At 54.6% G+C, this 14,151-nt stretch overlaps 1 long non-coding RNA gene across 1 annotated transcript; it reads right to left on the reverse strand.

Moving 5' to 3' along the window:
- Window positions 1–7,573: 7,573 nt before the first annotated feature.
- LOC136159434 (uncharacterized) lies at window positions 7,574–13,176 on the reverse strand. The gene is made up of 4 exons (XR_010661468.1): window positions 12,995–13,176; window positions 10,074–10,474; window positions 9,003–9,240; window positions 7,574–8,041 (listed from the first exon to the last, which is right to left on the reverse strand). It is a non-coding gene; the product is annotated as an uncharacterized lncRNA (long non-coding RNA).
- Between the last annotated feature and the right edge of the window lie 975 nt (window positions 13,177–14,151).

Consider the following 14,151-nt stretch of genomic DNA (forward strand, 5'->3'; position numbering starts at 1 on the left):
CTCCTAACCTTGAACACAGTGCTTAGTTTCTCAGAGCCTCAGTTTCATCATCAGTAAAGCAGGAGTGATGACAAATTTAGTTGGCCAGTCATGTCCAACTGTTTTGGGACCCCATGGATTGGGATTTTCCCAGGCAAGAATACTGGAGTGGATTGCCATTTCCTCCTCCAAGGGGTTTTCCCTACCCAGGGGTCGAACCCTCGTCCAAACCACATCTCCTGCTTGCCTCTCCTCCATTGCAGGAAAAGTTTTTTTTTTTTTACCACTGAGCCACTGGGGAAACCCTTTCAGTTATGATGTTGTTTTAGCACAGTTGAATGAAACAGCATACTGAAGAGTGATGATGAAGCTTCCTTAAAGGGCTGTTGAAAACATTGAATAAAATAAAACAAGGCAAGAAGTTGGCGCATGTAACGACTCATAAGAGTTGCCAGGAAGTGACATATTAGTAGCGGATCACAATAACACTCCACAATTTTTCCTTTTTATTTTCCTTTGCATCTATTTTGAAAAGAAACTTATAAAAGTGAACCATGCGTGTGTCTGTGTTTGAATCCTGAGATAAGTTGGGTAACAGAATAATGACCAAAATGTGACCCTAGGGTTGTAAAGCCCACGGAACCACAAAGGAGGTAAGAGAGGCTGGCCTCTTCCTGTGGGAGAGGTGGAGGGGGGCAGTCCGAGTCAGAGGAAGAGGTGCTGGGGCTTATAGGGGAAGGCCCCGTTCACACAGTTATTTGTGAAATGCTCTTCCTTCAGAGCCCAGCTTTTAACCACTGTCTTGTGGGCCTGGGAATCCCTGGTGATGTCCCCAGGGCTAGTGGCTGCCTCCAAGCCTCCGCTCCTGGAAGCCTGGAAAGGTCCAGCTTCTCCTGGAACACTGGCCTCCACTCCTGGTGCTGCTCTTTAAGAGAAAAAACCACCAACTGTTGTTCCTGGGTGGCGAGACTCCCTCCAAGAGGAAGTGGAATTGCTGCCCAGTTGGCTGTTTTACCTGGCAGAGCAGGCTGCGGGTGTGAATGGGTGCCCACTATACAAAGATGTCCCCGTGAGGATGGAGAGTCGAGTTGCCCTGTAGACCTGGGTTCAGCACGGCCCTGGAAAGCTAAATAGGGCTGCCTGCCTTTTGTATGTAGTGAGCTCCCCATCATGGGAGTTGTGTGAGCAGGACTAGCCTCTCTTCTGATGGGGATGCTATGAAAGCCTTTCAGATGTCAGAGGCAGGATCAGACTCAGTGTTTCCAAACTTCATTGTAGATTTTATTCCTTGAAACCATTAGTTACACATTTTTTTTCTTTGAACAAGACATGTATTTTACTAAAAGAGTGAATTTATTTTTAAAAAATAAGTCTGTGTCATTACCATAAAGAGGTTACCATAAAAAAAAAAATAGATTAAGAGAGAAAGTGGTATTAGATCGTGGCCAGGAGTCATGTACGGATGTGAGATTTGGGCCATGAAGAAGGCTGAGCGACGAATTGATGCTTTCGAACTGTGGTGCTAGAGAAGACTCCTGACAGCTCCTTGGACAACAAGGAGATCAAACCAGTCAATCCTAAGTAAATCAACCTTGAATATTCATTGGAAGGACTAATATTGAAGTTCCAATACTTGGGCCACAGAGCCAAATCTTTGGAAAAGACCCTGATGCTAGGAAAGTTTGAGGGCAGGAGAAAAAGGGGATGACAGAGGATGAGATGGTTGGATGGCCTCACTGACTCGATGGACATGAGTTTGAGTGAAGTCAGGGAGATGGTGAAGGACAAGGTTAGCCTGAGCTCAGGCACCCCCAAAGGCCCTGGGGAGCCCCTGCTTGTCCTGGGACCCTGTGCCATGCAGCCTGCCACAGGGCAGCAGCAGCCCGGGGTGTCAAGGGGTCCAAGATCTAGCTCAGATCCTTAGGCCACCAGCACTGTGGGGTCAGGTGACCCTATCTTCCCCTGGAAGAATTAGAAGGGGCCAGAGGAAGCCCAAGAGGTCACCCGCAGAGCACAGCAACTTTTGAGAATAAGGGTAGCCTGGTAGAGTGCCTTAAAACTTTCTGAACTTGGGCACTTTGCAGAGGAAGTCATTAAAAGGGAAAGAAAGCACAAACCAGGTTCCACTGCTATCTGGGCAGCTCTAGGAACTGCCCAGGTTTTCACATTTTTATGGTCAATCATTGTCCTCTGGCATTGTGTTTGGAGCACTGCCCCTCGACAACGAACTGAAATTGGGGTGCTGGTGTGGACAACCCCCTCTCTCTATGGACTTTAGCTGACTTCAGCTGGACATTTCACTTCGGGGAAGGATGTCTCCTCCTGATATCGGAAGAGAAGACAGAAATTTTCTCCGGGTCATGGAATGGGTTCATGGCCAAACAGGAAGCACCCCCCTCCCCCGGCCCCACTCCAAGAGGCTTGGCATTGGGGGTTCTGGCCTGGAAAAGGGAACACTAGGCGTGGTACTCAAAAATGAGCTGGCACAGCTAGCATGCTTTATTTGCAGAACACAAAATCCTACATTAGTGGAGTGTTTTGTGGTCACTTCTGTTTGGGGGATCTTTGCATATATATTATTTGAATCTTTAGAAACTGTCTTTTGTTCTTCCTTTTTTTGATTCCTAAGTTGTTCATTTCCTTCTAGTGACAATTGACACCATGTCTCAGAAATGACGAGAACATGCTGGAACAAAGTGGGTTGATTTAACTGTGTTCCATGAATAACAGAGTTTTGCTGAAGGTTAAGGGCATTGGCTGTGTGACAGAGCAAGCCTGCATGAGCTGTGATCTGTTAGATGTTGCGTCCAGGTGAGGGTTATTATTCAGTGTGGTCCAGGTGTGGGCCTACAGTGGGTACCTGGCATACCCAAGAAGACGATCATGTGGTCAGCATGGTCCCGGGAAAAGGGTCAGCCCAGAGTTGTCCAAACATCCTGGAAGGCAGAGTGTCATGGGGATTAAGTTTCTCTGGTGAGGGGAGGGCACAGGTCTTTGGAAGGATCTTTGGTAGCAAGAGTCCGTGGATGGTAAAAAGTGTTTTGTCTCCTCAAAGTTGTTATTTCAGCCTAGGCAGGGAGAACACCTTTGGAACAGAGAAGATGACTTTGGAGTCTGCATGGCCGCTTGGTGACCTCTCCCGGAGCCCTTTGTCAGCCTCCTATCCCCCTCACAGGGCTCAGCGCCTGCGGGGCATGCCCAGGCCCTCCGAGTGAGCTGCCATCATCACGGCAGGATCTCTATGTTCCAGTCGCCCTGCTTTGCTGACCTCTGATGTGAACTGAGATGCCAGCCTCGCTGGGCTGGGCCACTGTCCAGCTCAGCGCAGATGCCTGCTGGCAGTACAGACAAATTGAGAAGGGCTGACTCGGGGCCACAACACCCCTGCTCTTCCTCGCTCTTTGTGAGTCCCCAGCAAGGTGACTCTCCCAAGTCCGAGTTTCAGTTCCATCTCTGTCTTTTTTAGAGTATCTGTGGCCTTTGAAAGCAGCTACCGGGGAATCTGATTTACTTGCGCAGGCCCTGGGCATTCTCCCAAAATGCTGGTGGATGGGGGAGGCTCTCCCTGGGCTTATGAATGCGCAGATAAATCACACGGAGGAATGTGTTGGCCCTTCTGGCAGTGGCGATGGGAACAGAGATCCCTGTTCACAAGCATTTTCTTGGGTCTGGCTTATTCTGCTGGTGATAGTCAGGTGTCTGGGCTGGCAGATGCCATGGTGTCCAGTTCTCTTTAGAAGTCACCAGCTGGATATAGCTCAGAGAACCTGGGTGAAAGTTTAGGTTTTGGGCAGAAGAAGATGGAGTCTGGACTTCCTGCCCTTCCTTTGAGCCCTGACATCTGAGGAAACCCGGAGCACCCTCCAGTCTAGGGAAGGCCAGCAGCAAAATGGGGAGATGCTACCTCCATGCCAGCAGCTCCAGGGCACAGGTGCTGCTGGAAGCTCAGGAAGAGACATGCCAGGCCCCGGCGCCAGCAGAGCCCCGTGTTGTCCAGACTCTGGGCCTCGGCTGCCTGGCATCTCCCTGTAAAAACCATTTGAATTTCATTTTGGACCCACGTGTGCGATCTTTCTGCATCCGCCTCCATAAAGAGGCAAATGTCTTGCCAGGCGGAGGGCATGGGAGCCGCCCGGGCCTGCCCAGGGCCTGCCTGCCAGTCTGGGGGTGGATGAGGGGTCAGGAGGTTCACTTGGCGGAGACCTCGTGTTCCTGAAGACCCTTGCTTCAGGTGAGTCATTACGTCGGCTTCAACCACAGCTATGCCCACACCGCAGGGTCCACCGACACGCAGAGAGACACCCGCCAAGCCTCCAGCCTGGCTTGCATGCCAGCCCGCCCACCTGTGATGCCCGGTGTTAGTCTTCAATCCTATAACTGCCTGGTGACTAGGAAGAGTATGTCGCACGGAGGAGGTTTTGTGTTAAAGACATGAAATGCAGACATTCAGTTATTAACTGCTCTCTGCAGTGTGCCTGGGCCTCTCTTCCCGTTGCATCTGATTGAGAATCTCAGCAAACTGAGGGGCTGGGAGCTCTCCTTGCTGTGAGACCCTGCCCTTGGCATCTCTAGCGCCAAGCTACTACCTCCTGGGAGCAAATGTCCTGCCACTCATGACCACCAACAAAAAGGAACGATGGCCCAGGAATGGAGGGACAGAGTTGGGCCACCAAGGGACTGGAGCCTCTGCTTTTCAGTGGATCAGGGTGTGTCATCCTGCTCTGGGCCTCTGGATTCCCCTGTGCCTTTCCTTCCCCATCCTTCTCTTGTCCAGTGGCCTTGTCTTCTGTCCCCCATGGTCCTGCCTGCTCTTGGCTCCCTGTCCCACCTGCCTGCTGCCTCACGCTTCCAGGGCTCTACCCATCGTGTCCACTGCTCATGCCACAAACGCCTCATGAGCTGTTCCTCAACCCTCGTTCCTCTCCCCTTGTAATGTTCTTAAAATTTCCTTTTTTGTTGACTATGCAAATCTCTATCTCACCTCCTCCAGGAAGTCCTACAGGAACACACCTCCTATCTTCCTTCTTCTTCAGTCCTGGAAGCTGACGTATTTCTGTGTTCTGTTATGAGGCCCCCAGTGTCTCCTCTGCTCAGGATGGTCTTATCAGAGTCCCAGAACTATGACCAGAGATGGCCCCTTCCTGCCTACTGCTCACTGAGTCACCAGGACTGGCCAAGCCAGGGCAAATAGTGGCCTGAGCCCTTGATACATCTTCCTCCCCCATCTAGGACCTTTCCAACCATCAGAGGATCAGCTGCAGCTAGACATCCTAGACTGCCCTGCTGCATCTGACTGATAGGTGCCAAGGCCTGACAGTCACCCCTCTCATCACCAGAAGAGAGAGAGACTCCCCCCTGAGAAGCCCACCTCCTGGGGCTCCAGCTCAGCGATGGAGCTGAGACAGTGCAGCAGCCACTGCCCTGCAGCCATTCTCAGGGTGCTGGGGGGTTGCTGGGTGGGAGATGCCCCCTCTGGGAGGATTGCCTCCAGGTCCTGACAAGTCCGTGGGTTGTGGCCTTGAAGAGGGTATGATATGACTCTGCATCAGCCAGAATGGAGGGCCAACTGTGGTTCTGGGCCAGCAGGGGCAAATGAGGTCGCCAGTGGAGGTGGAGAGCCAGGCGGGTGCTGTGGACGCCACGGCAGGTCTGCCAGGCCCTGGTGGGGTCTGACTCCTCGGAGGGGCGAAGTTTGTGAGGAGACAGAGCTGCTGCATTGGAGCAGAGAAGGGCCTGAGTTAGGAAAGCAGACTGCCATCAGGGAGGAGACCCTTGGGCCTGTGGGTGACCCTCCTGGCAACCAGCTGAGACTCTGGGGTCTGCCTGAGGTGTGTGGGGTCCCTGAGGAGCTTTGCTTGGGGGTAGAGTGACCAGCCTGGCCCTCTCCAAGCTCCTGGGGTCTGGCTGAGGCTACTGAAAGGGCTACTGGGGGGTGTGGAATCAGGAGACAGTGCCCAGGGCATATAAAGGGGCTGTCTCCAGGTCCTCAGCTTCCTTCTGGGGAGGTGTCTGGCGTCTGTGGAGCCCGGGAAGCCTGGCAGCCACCTGGACCCTGTTCAGCTTGTACCGACTTGCTCTGATCTGAACGGCCCATCCAGTGGGCGGGTGGGTTCAAGTGAGTTCTCAGGGAGAGTGAACGACATCTAAAGCTCCTTAGTGGTGAGAAGGTCTGTCCAAACTCTCTGCAGCCATGTGGCCCATGGCCACTGCCCTGCAGAGGAGCTGGCCCTCTCCCACCTAGGAGAACGTTTTCTCATTCCAGGGTACAAATGCGATTTTCTGGCTCGCTGAGAGGCCTGAATGTTCTATTAAACCCCAGGAACACGGAGCCCCTGAGGGGATTTGAAGAGCCTGGTCAATTTCTGGATCCCAGATGTCCTGATCCACAGCAGGAAGTGGGGCAACTTGTGGCTCTGGGGTCCCCGGGGGTTCCCATGTGTGTAGGCCCTATGGGTCTCCTCCGGGCTCAGCAAGGCCGGCAGAGGCACCCCTGCCTCCCGCCTGTCTTTCCCCCTGCAGCCTCCCCCTCCATTCAGGGGGGTGCCAGGCCTGCTGGATCCCCCTCTGTGGCCACGCCTCTCAACCCCCCAAACCCTTCCAGCTGCTCCTGGCTGGGCTAATGAGGTCACCTCTGAACCAGAGCACCCCGGCAACTGTGGCCGGGTCACCCCATCCTCCTCCTGTGCAGACCCCTCCCCCACACTGCCCCTGCTGCCCTCGGCTCCGTCCAGCCCCCCAGTCCCCAACCACTCACCTAGTTCAGCCGAGGCCCCTGCAGCAGCTTCTCTGGGGAATACATCCCCCGCCGTCCAAGGCCTCACCACTGGGTGTCCTCTGTCATACCTCTCTGCCTCAGGCCCTGGCGCTGCTGTGATCCAGGGCTGCTTCCCTCTGTCCCGGTGTTCCAACCCCGTTTCCCCACCAGGCTTCCTTCAGCTTCTCCCCACGAGCCCTGTGGTCCCAGGAGGTGTCCTCTTGGGCCTCTCCCTGTTGCTCCCCAGACAGGGTCATGGCCCAGTACCCCCTCCTGCAGCCCTCACCTGCTCCCTCCCCGAGTCCTCATCTCAGTGAATCTGCTCAAGAGAGCTGAGCCCCTCTGCCCACACCCACTTCTCGGAACCATCTCTTGAGTCATTCACTCTTCCTGTTCCCTGTTCTGCACCTGGCCCGTCATCTCTGCCGCTATCCCCATGGGTCCCTGGGCCAGGTCTGTGTGTCTTTGTGCAGTGCCAGCTCAGGGGCAGTGCGGGGCGCCAGTGCACATGGGCCCCTGCATTTCATCAAGATTATCTACCCCTTCTGCTCGCTGTCTACGCCCTATGCATTGTCCTGCCCTGTCGTTCCCAGCGTCCAACTGCCAGGGCTCCCAGGGACCCCAGACCCTGGGCCAGGATGTCCCACGTCCCTCCTGAGGCCCAACTCCTCTTGCTCCCTCCCCAGCCTCACTGACTTTCTGCCCACCCCCCCCCCCCCCAGGCTTTATTCTCGCCTTGGCTCTCTGGGTCTCTGTGTCTATTGCTCGCTCTGCCTCCTCTGTTTGTCACAGGAATTTTATTTATTGCAAGATCGACATCTTAACAATATTAAAGGATGTTTAAGACATGTATTTATTGGCTGTGGTGGATCTTTGTTGCTTCGCACGGGCTTTTCTCTAGTTGTGGTGCACGGGCCTCTCAGCAGTGGCTTCTCTTGTTGCAGAGCGCGGGCTCTTAGGGCACACAGGCTTCAGTAGTTGCATCTCGCAGGCTTAGCTACTCTGCCGCATGTGGGATCTTCCCAGACCAGGGGCTGAACCGGTGTCCTCTGCGTTGCAAGGTGACTCTTAAACATTGAACCATTGAATAGGGAAGCCCTATTATAGAATATTTTAAAAGGAGAACCGTTTACTCTTGGCTTGAGCATGGTGGCTGTGTTCCTACATCCATGGTCTCTCCGGTCCTGACTGGTGACGGCCACTTCCAGTGTCACATGGAGAGCGAGGTCCTTGTCACTGGACAATGTCCATGCTGCCCAGATGCCGCAGAGTGAGGTACCTGGTGGCTGCACCCCTGCGGCCTGGCACCTGTTTTAGCAAAAGGTAGGGAAGGGCACCCACTGTCAGCCCTGGGTGGTGGGGTCAAGGGGTGCTGACTTCCCAGACACCCCCACCCTCGTCTACTGGGTGTGCTGGGTCCTCAGAGGGGGCCCAGGCATCCCCAGCTCAGCACATGGGAAGCCACAAGGGAAAGGAGTCAGTGCAGGAGGGCTTCGCCCAGTCCCCAGACACCATGTTTTCGAGGTGGGGGTGTCTCCCCAAGGCAGTGCCAGCTCCCTGGATGGCCCCTCTCCTCCCATGCAGGCCTCAGTCACAGGCGAGATCCAGCTGTGGGTGCAGTCAGTCCACACACCACCCACTGAGGTAGGGGCTGGGCTCCTTCCAGCCCTTGGTCCTCAAACCCACAGCCCCTCTCCCCCACCTCCCCATCCCTCCCTTGCTCGATCAGGACCCTTTTTCCGGCTGTTCCCCTGTGCTGGGCTGAGGGTGCCTGGGCTGCTCTGAGGATCCAGCCCTGAGGCAGCCCTCCTCCCCCACCAATAGGCTAAGCCGTTCTCTGCCCCTGGAAGCCCCCCAACCCCACCACCAGCCTTGAACCTCCTCAGAGCTGGGCCCACTCTGGTTCAGACTATTTCCTGCTCCTGTCCCCTGCGTGTTTGCAAGTGACTCGGGTCCCGGGCTCCCATGTGGGTCGGGGCCGCAGGGGGAGGCCCCAGGGCAGCATTTCCAGGGAATTCATGTCAGCATTTCTCAAGAGCACACCCGCCCCCTTCTCTACCCTCTGGGGGCTTTTCAAAAAGTCTGCTGGCATGCATTGCTGGTGAGAATGTAAAATGGTGCAGTCGCTATGGAAAACAGGCTGGCAATTGTGCAAAAAAAAAAAAAACCCTCTTAAAACAGAATTGCCATATGATCCTGCAATTCTCTTGGGGATACTATCCCCGAGAGAATTGAAAGCAGAGATTTGAGAAGATATTTGCACACTCACATTCACAGCAGCACTGTTCACAACTGCCAAGTGATGGAAGCAACTGAAGTGTTCATCGTGGGTGGAGCATAGACAACCATGCCTATCCATAGGATGGAGCTGCTGTGGGGCCGCTGTGCAGGCCGGGGCCCCAGAGGGCAGGCTCTACAGTTGGCTCAGCGAGGTGGGGGCTGCCCAGTCTGATTAACTCAACTCTGGATGACAAGTGACTCATAGCCGGTTGCCTCAAATCAGGGAACTGGAAAAAACCAAGTGTTCAATAAATATTTTCCTCATAACCTTCATTAATTATGTCTCTACATGGCCTGGGAGGTGTTAATTGCCTTCTGTCCAGGCTCTGCTCACAGTGACAGGAGCGCTGTCTTGGGGGTGTCCTTGCCTTCTGAGTCCCACTTCTAAGGAGACTCCCCCTGGCTCTGGCAAACTGTAGTGAGGGATGTGTGGTCAATGGTGGTATTGGTGGTGCTCTGAGTTTCAGGGACAGTGAGGCCTGGATGTGAGAAATGGGCCCTCATCTGTGAAAATTAGGCGGTGCATATGTGGGGCCTGGACCCCCTGGGCCCCTCAGCTGGGAGGGGCCCGGGAGGGAGCTGCCAACAGAAGAGAGGGGCACAGAGGAGGAGGGGGCACTGAGAACCCCATGTGAAGGCCTCTGACCTCTCTGTGGTGTCCTGCCTCTGACACCTCTGACCAGGTGTCCTTCTACCCAGAGAACCCTGCTCCTGGTCAGAGGCCTCAGTGGGCCCCGAGCTGTCTTGACCAAGGAGAGGAGGGCACCCAGAAAAGGCCAGGCTGCAGGGAGCAGGGCTGCCTACTGCTCGCTAAGTCACCTGCCATCCCATCTTCCCCTGGGCTCCTCATCCCACACCCTGGATCCAGTCTGAGCTGTACCCGTGTCCCCCCACCCCGCCCCCAGCCCCCGCCCTGGCACATGAGCTGCCTCATCTTGCAAAGCCCTGGGGGTATGAAGTGTGGGCTGTGGGGAACCGGCCCGGGGGGGCAGCAAGGTACTGCCAGTGAAGCTCCACCACCTCCTTCAGGTGAGGTTGCTCCCATTTCACGGAGACCGACCTGTCTGTCTTCTGACCCTGGGTGGCCTTTGAGCCGGCCTGTGGGCAGCCGCCCCCACTCCTGTCCTTGGCACTGCTCTCTCGAGCAGGAAATGGATCCCAGCAGCTGCAGTCCTACAGGGCAGGAAGGCGGCCTCAGGGAGGGCTTTTCCGTGTCCTACTTGTTCTGTCTTGTTCAGGGCAACATATTAACCGAAGGATGGAAAACAGTGGAAATTTCAGCCTGCAGGCCCATGGAGCAGAGTTCTTCCGAGGGCGACAGTCAAGGAGAGCGCTCGCTCTCGGGGCCCAGCTGCTGCCCCTGCACGAGCTTCCAGTATCCACCCCAGACTGTGACCCCAGGCTGAGGGTCCTCCTCTTAAGGCACTTTCTCAGCTTCTCTTCTACCTCACAGGCAGTTGCCTGGACATGGAAAAGAAATGTTAATTGCACAGTTGTGTCTAATTCTTTGCAACCCCACGGACTGTAGCCCACCAGATTCCTTTGTCCAGGGGATTCTCTAGGCAAGGATACTGGAGTGGGTTGCTTTTCCCTTCTCCAGGGGATCTTCCCAACCCAGGAATCGAACCTGGGTCTTCTGCATTGCAGGCAGATTCTTTACCATCTGGGCCACCAGGCAGGGAGACGGTTTATTATGATAACTGAGTTTGTGAAACAGGGATTTGCATTTGCGTTTTCTTCGCCCTCATTTCTGGGGAGGAAAGTGAAAGGGGGGCCTCCCCACAGGGGATTCTGGGAGCACACCCAGGGCTCCACTGACCTGCGTGGACTTGATTGGCTTTGGCTTCTGTTCAGGTTGACCTGAAACTCCCGGTGGCCACAGGGACTGGGGGACTTGGGGACACAGTCTGTGTCATCCCCACTTGTTCCTTGCTGATGCTACAGAGTGGGGACAGTATGGCCCCTCTGGACACCGGAGGATGTGATGCCCACTTCCTCTGTCTAGAAGGAAGCCTCGCTCCATCCTTTCATGCAAGTTCCGGCTTTATCTGGTCTTTCTGGTGAAACTGGCAAAGTGTGGTTTGAATGGGTATTTCCCTTTTTGGATAGTGATTACATAGATAATAACAAAGAGCTTCCCGTAGAGATATCCAAATACAGAATTGCAGAAGTTGCCTAGAAGTGGGGAGGGTCTGTTCCCAGCACTTCTGGGGCTGAGCTCAGGTCAAAAGTAGTATATCAGTCAACATGGTTATGCTGCCATGACCAGCAGGCCCAAGGTCTGGGAGCTCCATCCCAAGTGGCCTTGGAGGGGGCAGTGCAGGGGCCCAGATGGTCAGGGAAGGAGGGGCAGGTGAACCTTGTACCTGCTTGTCCTGAGGGTGCCCACCCGAACGTCACTTTCCGGGGGGCCCTCCACCTCCATCCTACCCCATGCCCTGAGGGCAGAGCAGGATTCCCGGACACAGGCTCATCCTGACATGTGACTTCCCTTCTGCTTGGGTCTGGTTCAGGGGTCATCTGGGGGAGCTGTGCAGAGCTCAGCACACAGAGCTGTCCACCCGCATGGCAAGTGGGAGAAGCCTTCACCGGCGTACCCTCCTGTTGCCCCCAGATGCTCCCACGGTGGGAGCAGGAGATGGGAACAGGAGTAGTGACCTCTCCTGCCTTTGGCCCCGTCCTGGGTCTTTGCTCACTTGAACTACCTCCTCCAGACTGTTCTGCACCCATCAGGGCCCCTAACGTGTGGCCAGAGAGCACATGGTTTGAAAAGCAGGGGGTGGCCAGGCCCCCCAGCTTCCATAGACCTAGGGGTGCCCCGCGGTCCCTAGGCTGCCTCCGCCCCTGCCCCCACCCCCCTGTTCTGCTGAGTCACGTCCTGGCTCCTCTCTGGGCAGTTATGACTTCTGGTCAGTCGGAAATGTTTCTGGTTGAGCTGCCAGTGGCTTCATGTCCTTCCTGCCTCTTGAGAGGAAAATTTCAGTTCTGGAAAATTACCAGACCAGAAAGGGAGGCAAGTTTCTGCCCTGGGGCAGTTTGAGAAAGAATTTTCCCGACTGCCTGGCTCCTGGCAACCTCTGATAGCACCCTCTCCTGACCCTCTAGCAGTGGGACCGCTGTGTCACAGACTGTCCTTGTGGACACGAGCCAGTGTGTCAGAGAAGCGGCTCGGCCCTTTGTGACAAGTGCAGGGTGATACTGTGAGTTCAGGCATATGGACTCTTTCCAGAAAGCACAGCAAACCCTCACAACTGCCTGGAATGACTGAGAGGTGCACAGGAGCCAGACCCTCCCCCACCTCCCAGGGTAAGCACCTGGAAGTCAGGTAAACACTGAAAGTGGGTTCAGTAGCAATCGAATCTTTAGAGCAGAAAAAGTAATCGACAACCAGCTTGCGTAAGGCTGGAAGTCCCCCAGGGTGGGGTCAGGTCCAGAGCTCTCTGAGTGCCCCTCTGCACCGCCCTGCTGACACAAGTGATGCTATTCAGGTTCAGAGACATCACTGATCTGAATATTCATGCCACCCTCTTCCTCTTCTCTGGTTGAGGAGGCAACGTGGCTCCTGTCTCAGCTCCCTCCGTCTCTGACTGGGACATCTGTCCCCATGAGTGGGTGTCACTCCAACACACACAGGTGAACCCCATCATCCCACGGAGACTCCTAAATGTTCCAGGAGGGAAACCCTGGGAAGTTTTACACAGCACAGTAGGTCTGTCCAGGGAACCAAGGACAGACCTGACCAGCCTGACCCTAACCCTAGGCAAGTTACAACATTGGCCCATCTGGGCTTCTCTGTGGTCCATTCCCACCAGGCTGGCACGTGGGTTGCGCCATGGGCCTCAGTCTGTCCATATGTGCAGTGGGGGAGTAAGCGGGGGTGTAGGAGAGCTCAGGGGACAAGACCACAAGCTTCCCAGAAGGGTGTGGCCTTGGGGGTCACTGTCCCATCACACACTAATATTTAAGAAGCACGGATCAAACCTTTGAAAGCAGCCATGGCTTCTCGCAACTTCATGGCGCTGGCAGCACCCAGCTCCTCCCGGGGAGGTGGCAAGTCTTGGCTACTATGACCCGTCCCTGAGCTGACCAAGAGCAGCACACGGCCAGCACCTTACAGCTCTGGGGCCAGAGTCCTGGCCTCCTTGCCTCTGGTGTCTGCAGGATAGAGATCCTCCCAGAGGCTTTTCCCGCCATCCGGAAAAAGCTTCCGGCTTTCAGATGCGCCACACCCCACGGCTCATGGCCCTTTCCCCACATCGCTCCCGCCTCTGCTTGCATCACACGTCTCCTCTGGCTCTGAGCCTCCAGTCAGGGTGCTCTAAACCCCGGAGACTACCAGGCTCATCTCCCATCTCACAGCTCATATCCCTTTGCCAAGCAAGGTTCGCAGATTCAGGGTTAGGACGGAGGTATTGTTAGGGACTACTCTTCGCCCACAACCCAGCGTCTCAGCTGCTATTCAGGCACCCTCCCTCCCCAGGTCCCCTTGCTGTCCTTTCTCCTCTTTGTGCCTACTCCAAGGGCTTTCAATCCCTTGGCCTGTGATCTGAGCTGGCATCTCTCTGCAGGGGTGGGGTTGGCCGCCCAGGTCACCCAGCTAGTGCCTGGTCACTGAGACTTTTCTGCTATTGGTTCTATGCCAGCAGGGCATGCATCTGCTCCTGCCCCACCTTGCATGTCCTTTAGAACCCCGGTAACGTCATCTCACGGCTGTTAACCCAGGTGGGCTCCCTGAAGGTGGGAGCTGGAGACACAGCCTCTGAAACCCAGTCCCAGCCACCCAGCACATTAATCTGATTTTAAGTTACCTTTAGAAACTTAAACTGATACTTGTGCAGTTTTTGAAAGCTTTTAAGTATGTTTAAAACAACTCAGGTAAATGAGTATCTTTTTTGACTATAGATCTTTTGAAATTTAAGTATAAGCAATGATTTCTGATAAAGATTTAGGTTCTGAACTTAGATGCACTGTAAGCATAAAACATACCTGGAAACTTTGAAGACTCAGCAGAAAAAAAGAAAGTAAAATACTTCATTAACAACCCCTGATGTTGATTATATGTTGAAATGATAATTTGGGGGCTATTTCAGGGTAAATCAAAGATGTATTAAAATTAATTTTAACTGTTTCATGTAAAA

Source organism: Muntiacus reevesi, chromosome 2, assembly GCF_963930625.1.
Source record: "Muntiacus reevesi chromosome 2, mMunRee1.1, whole genome shotgun sequence".
In the NCBI taxonomy this organism is placed as follows: domain Eukaryota; kingdom Metazoa; phylum Chordata; class Mammalia; order Artiodactyla; family Cervidae; genus Muntiacus; species Muntiacus reevesi.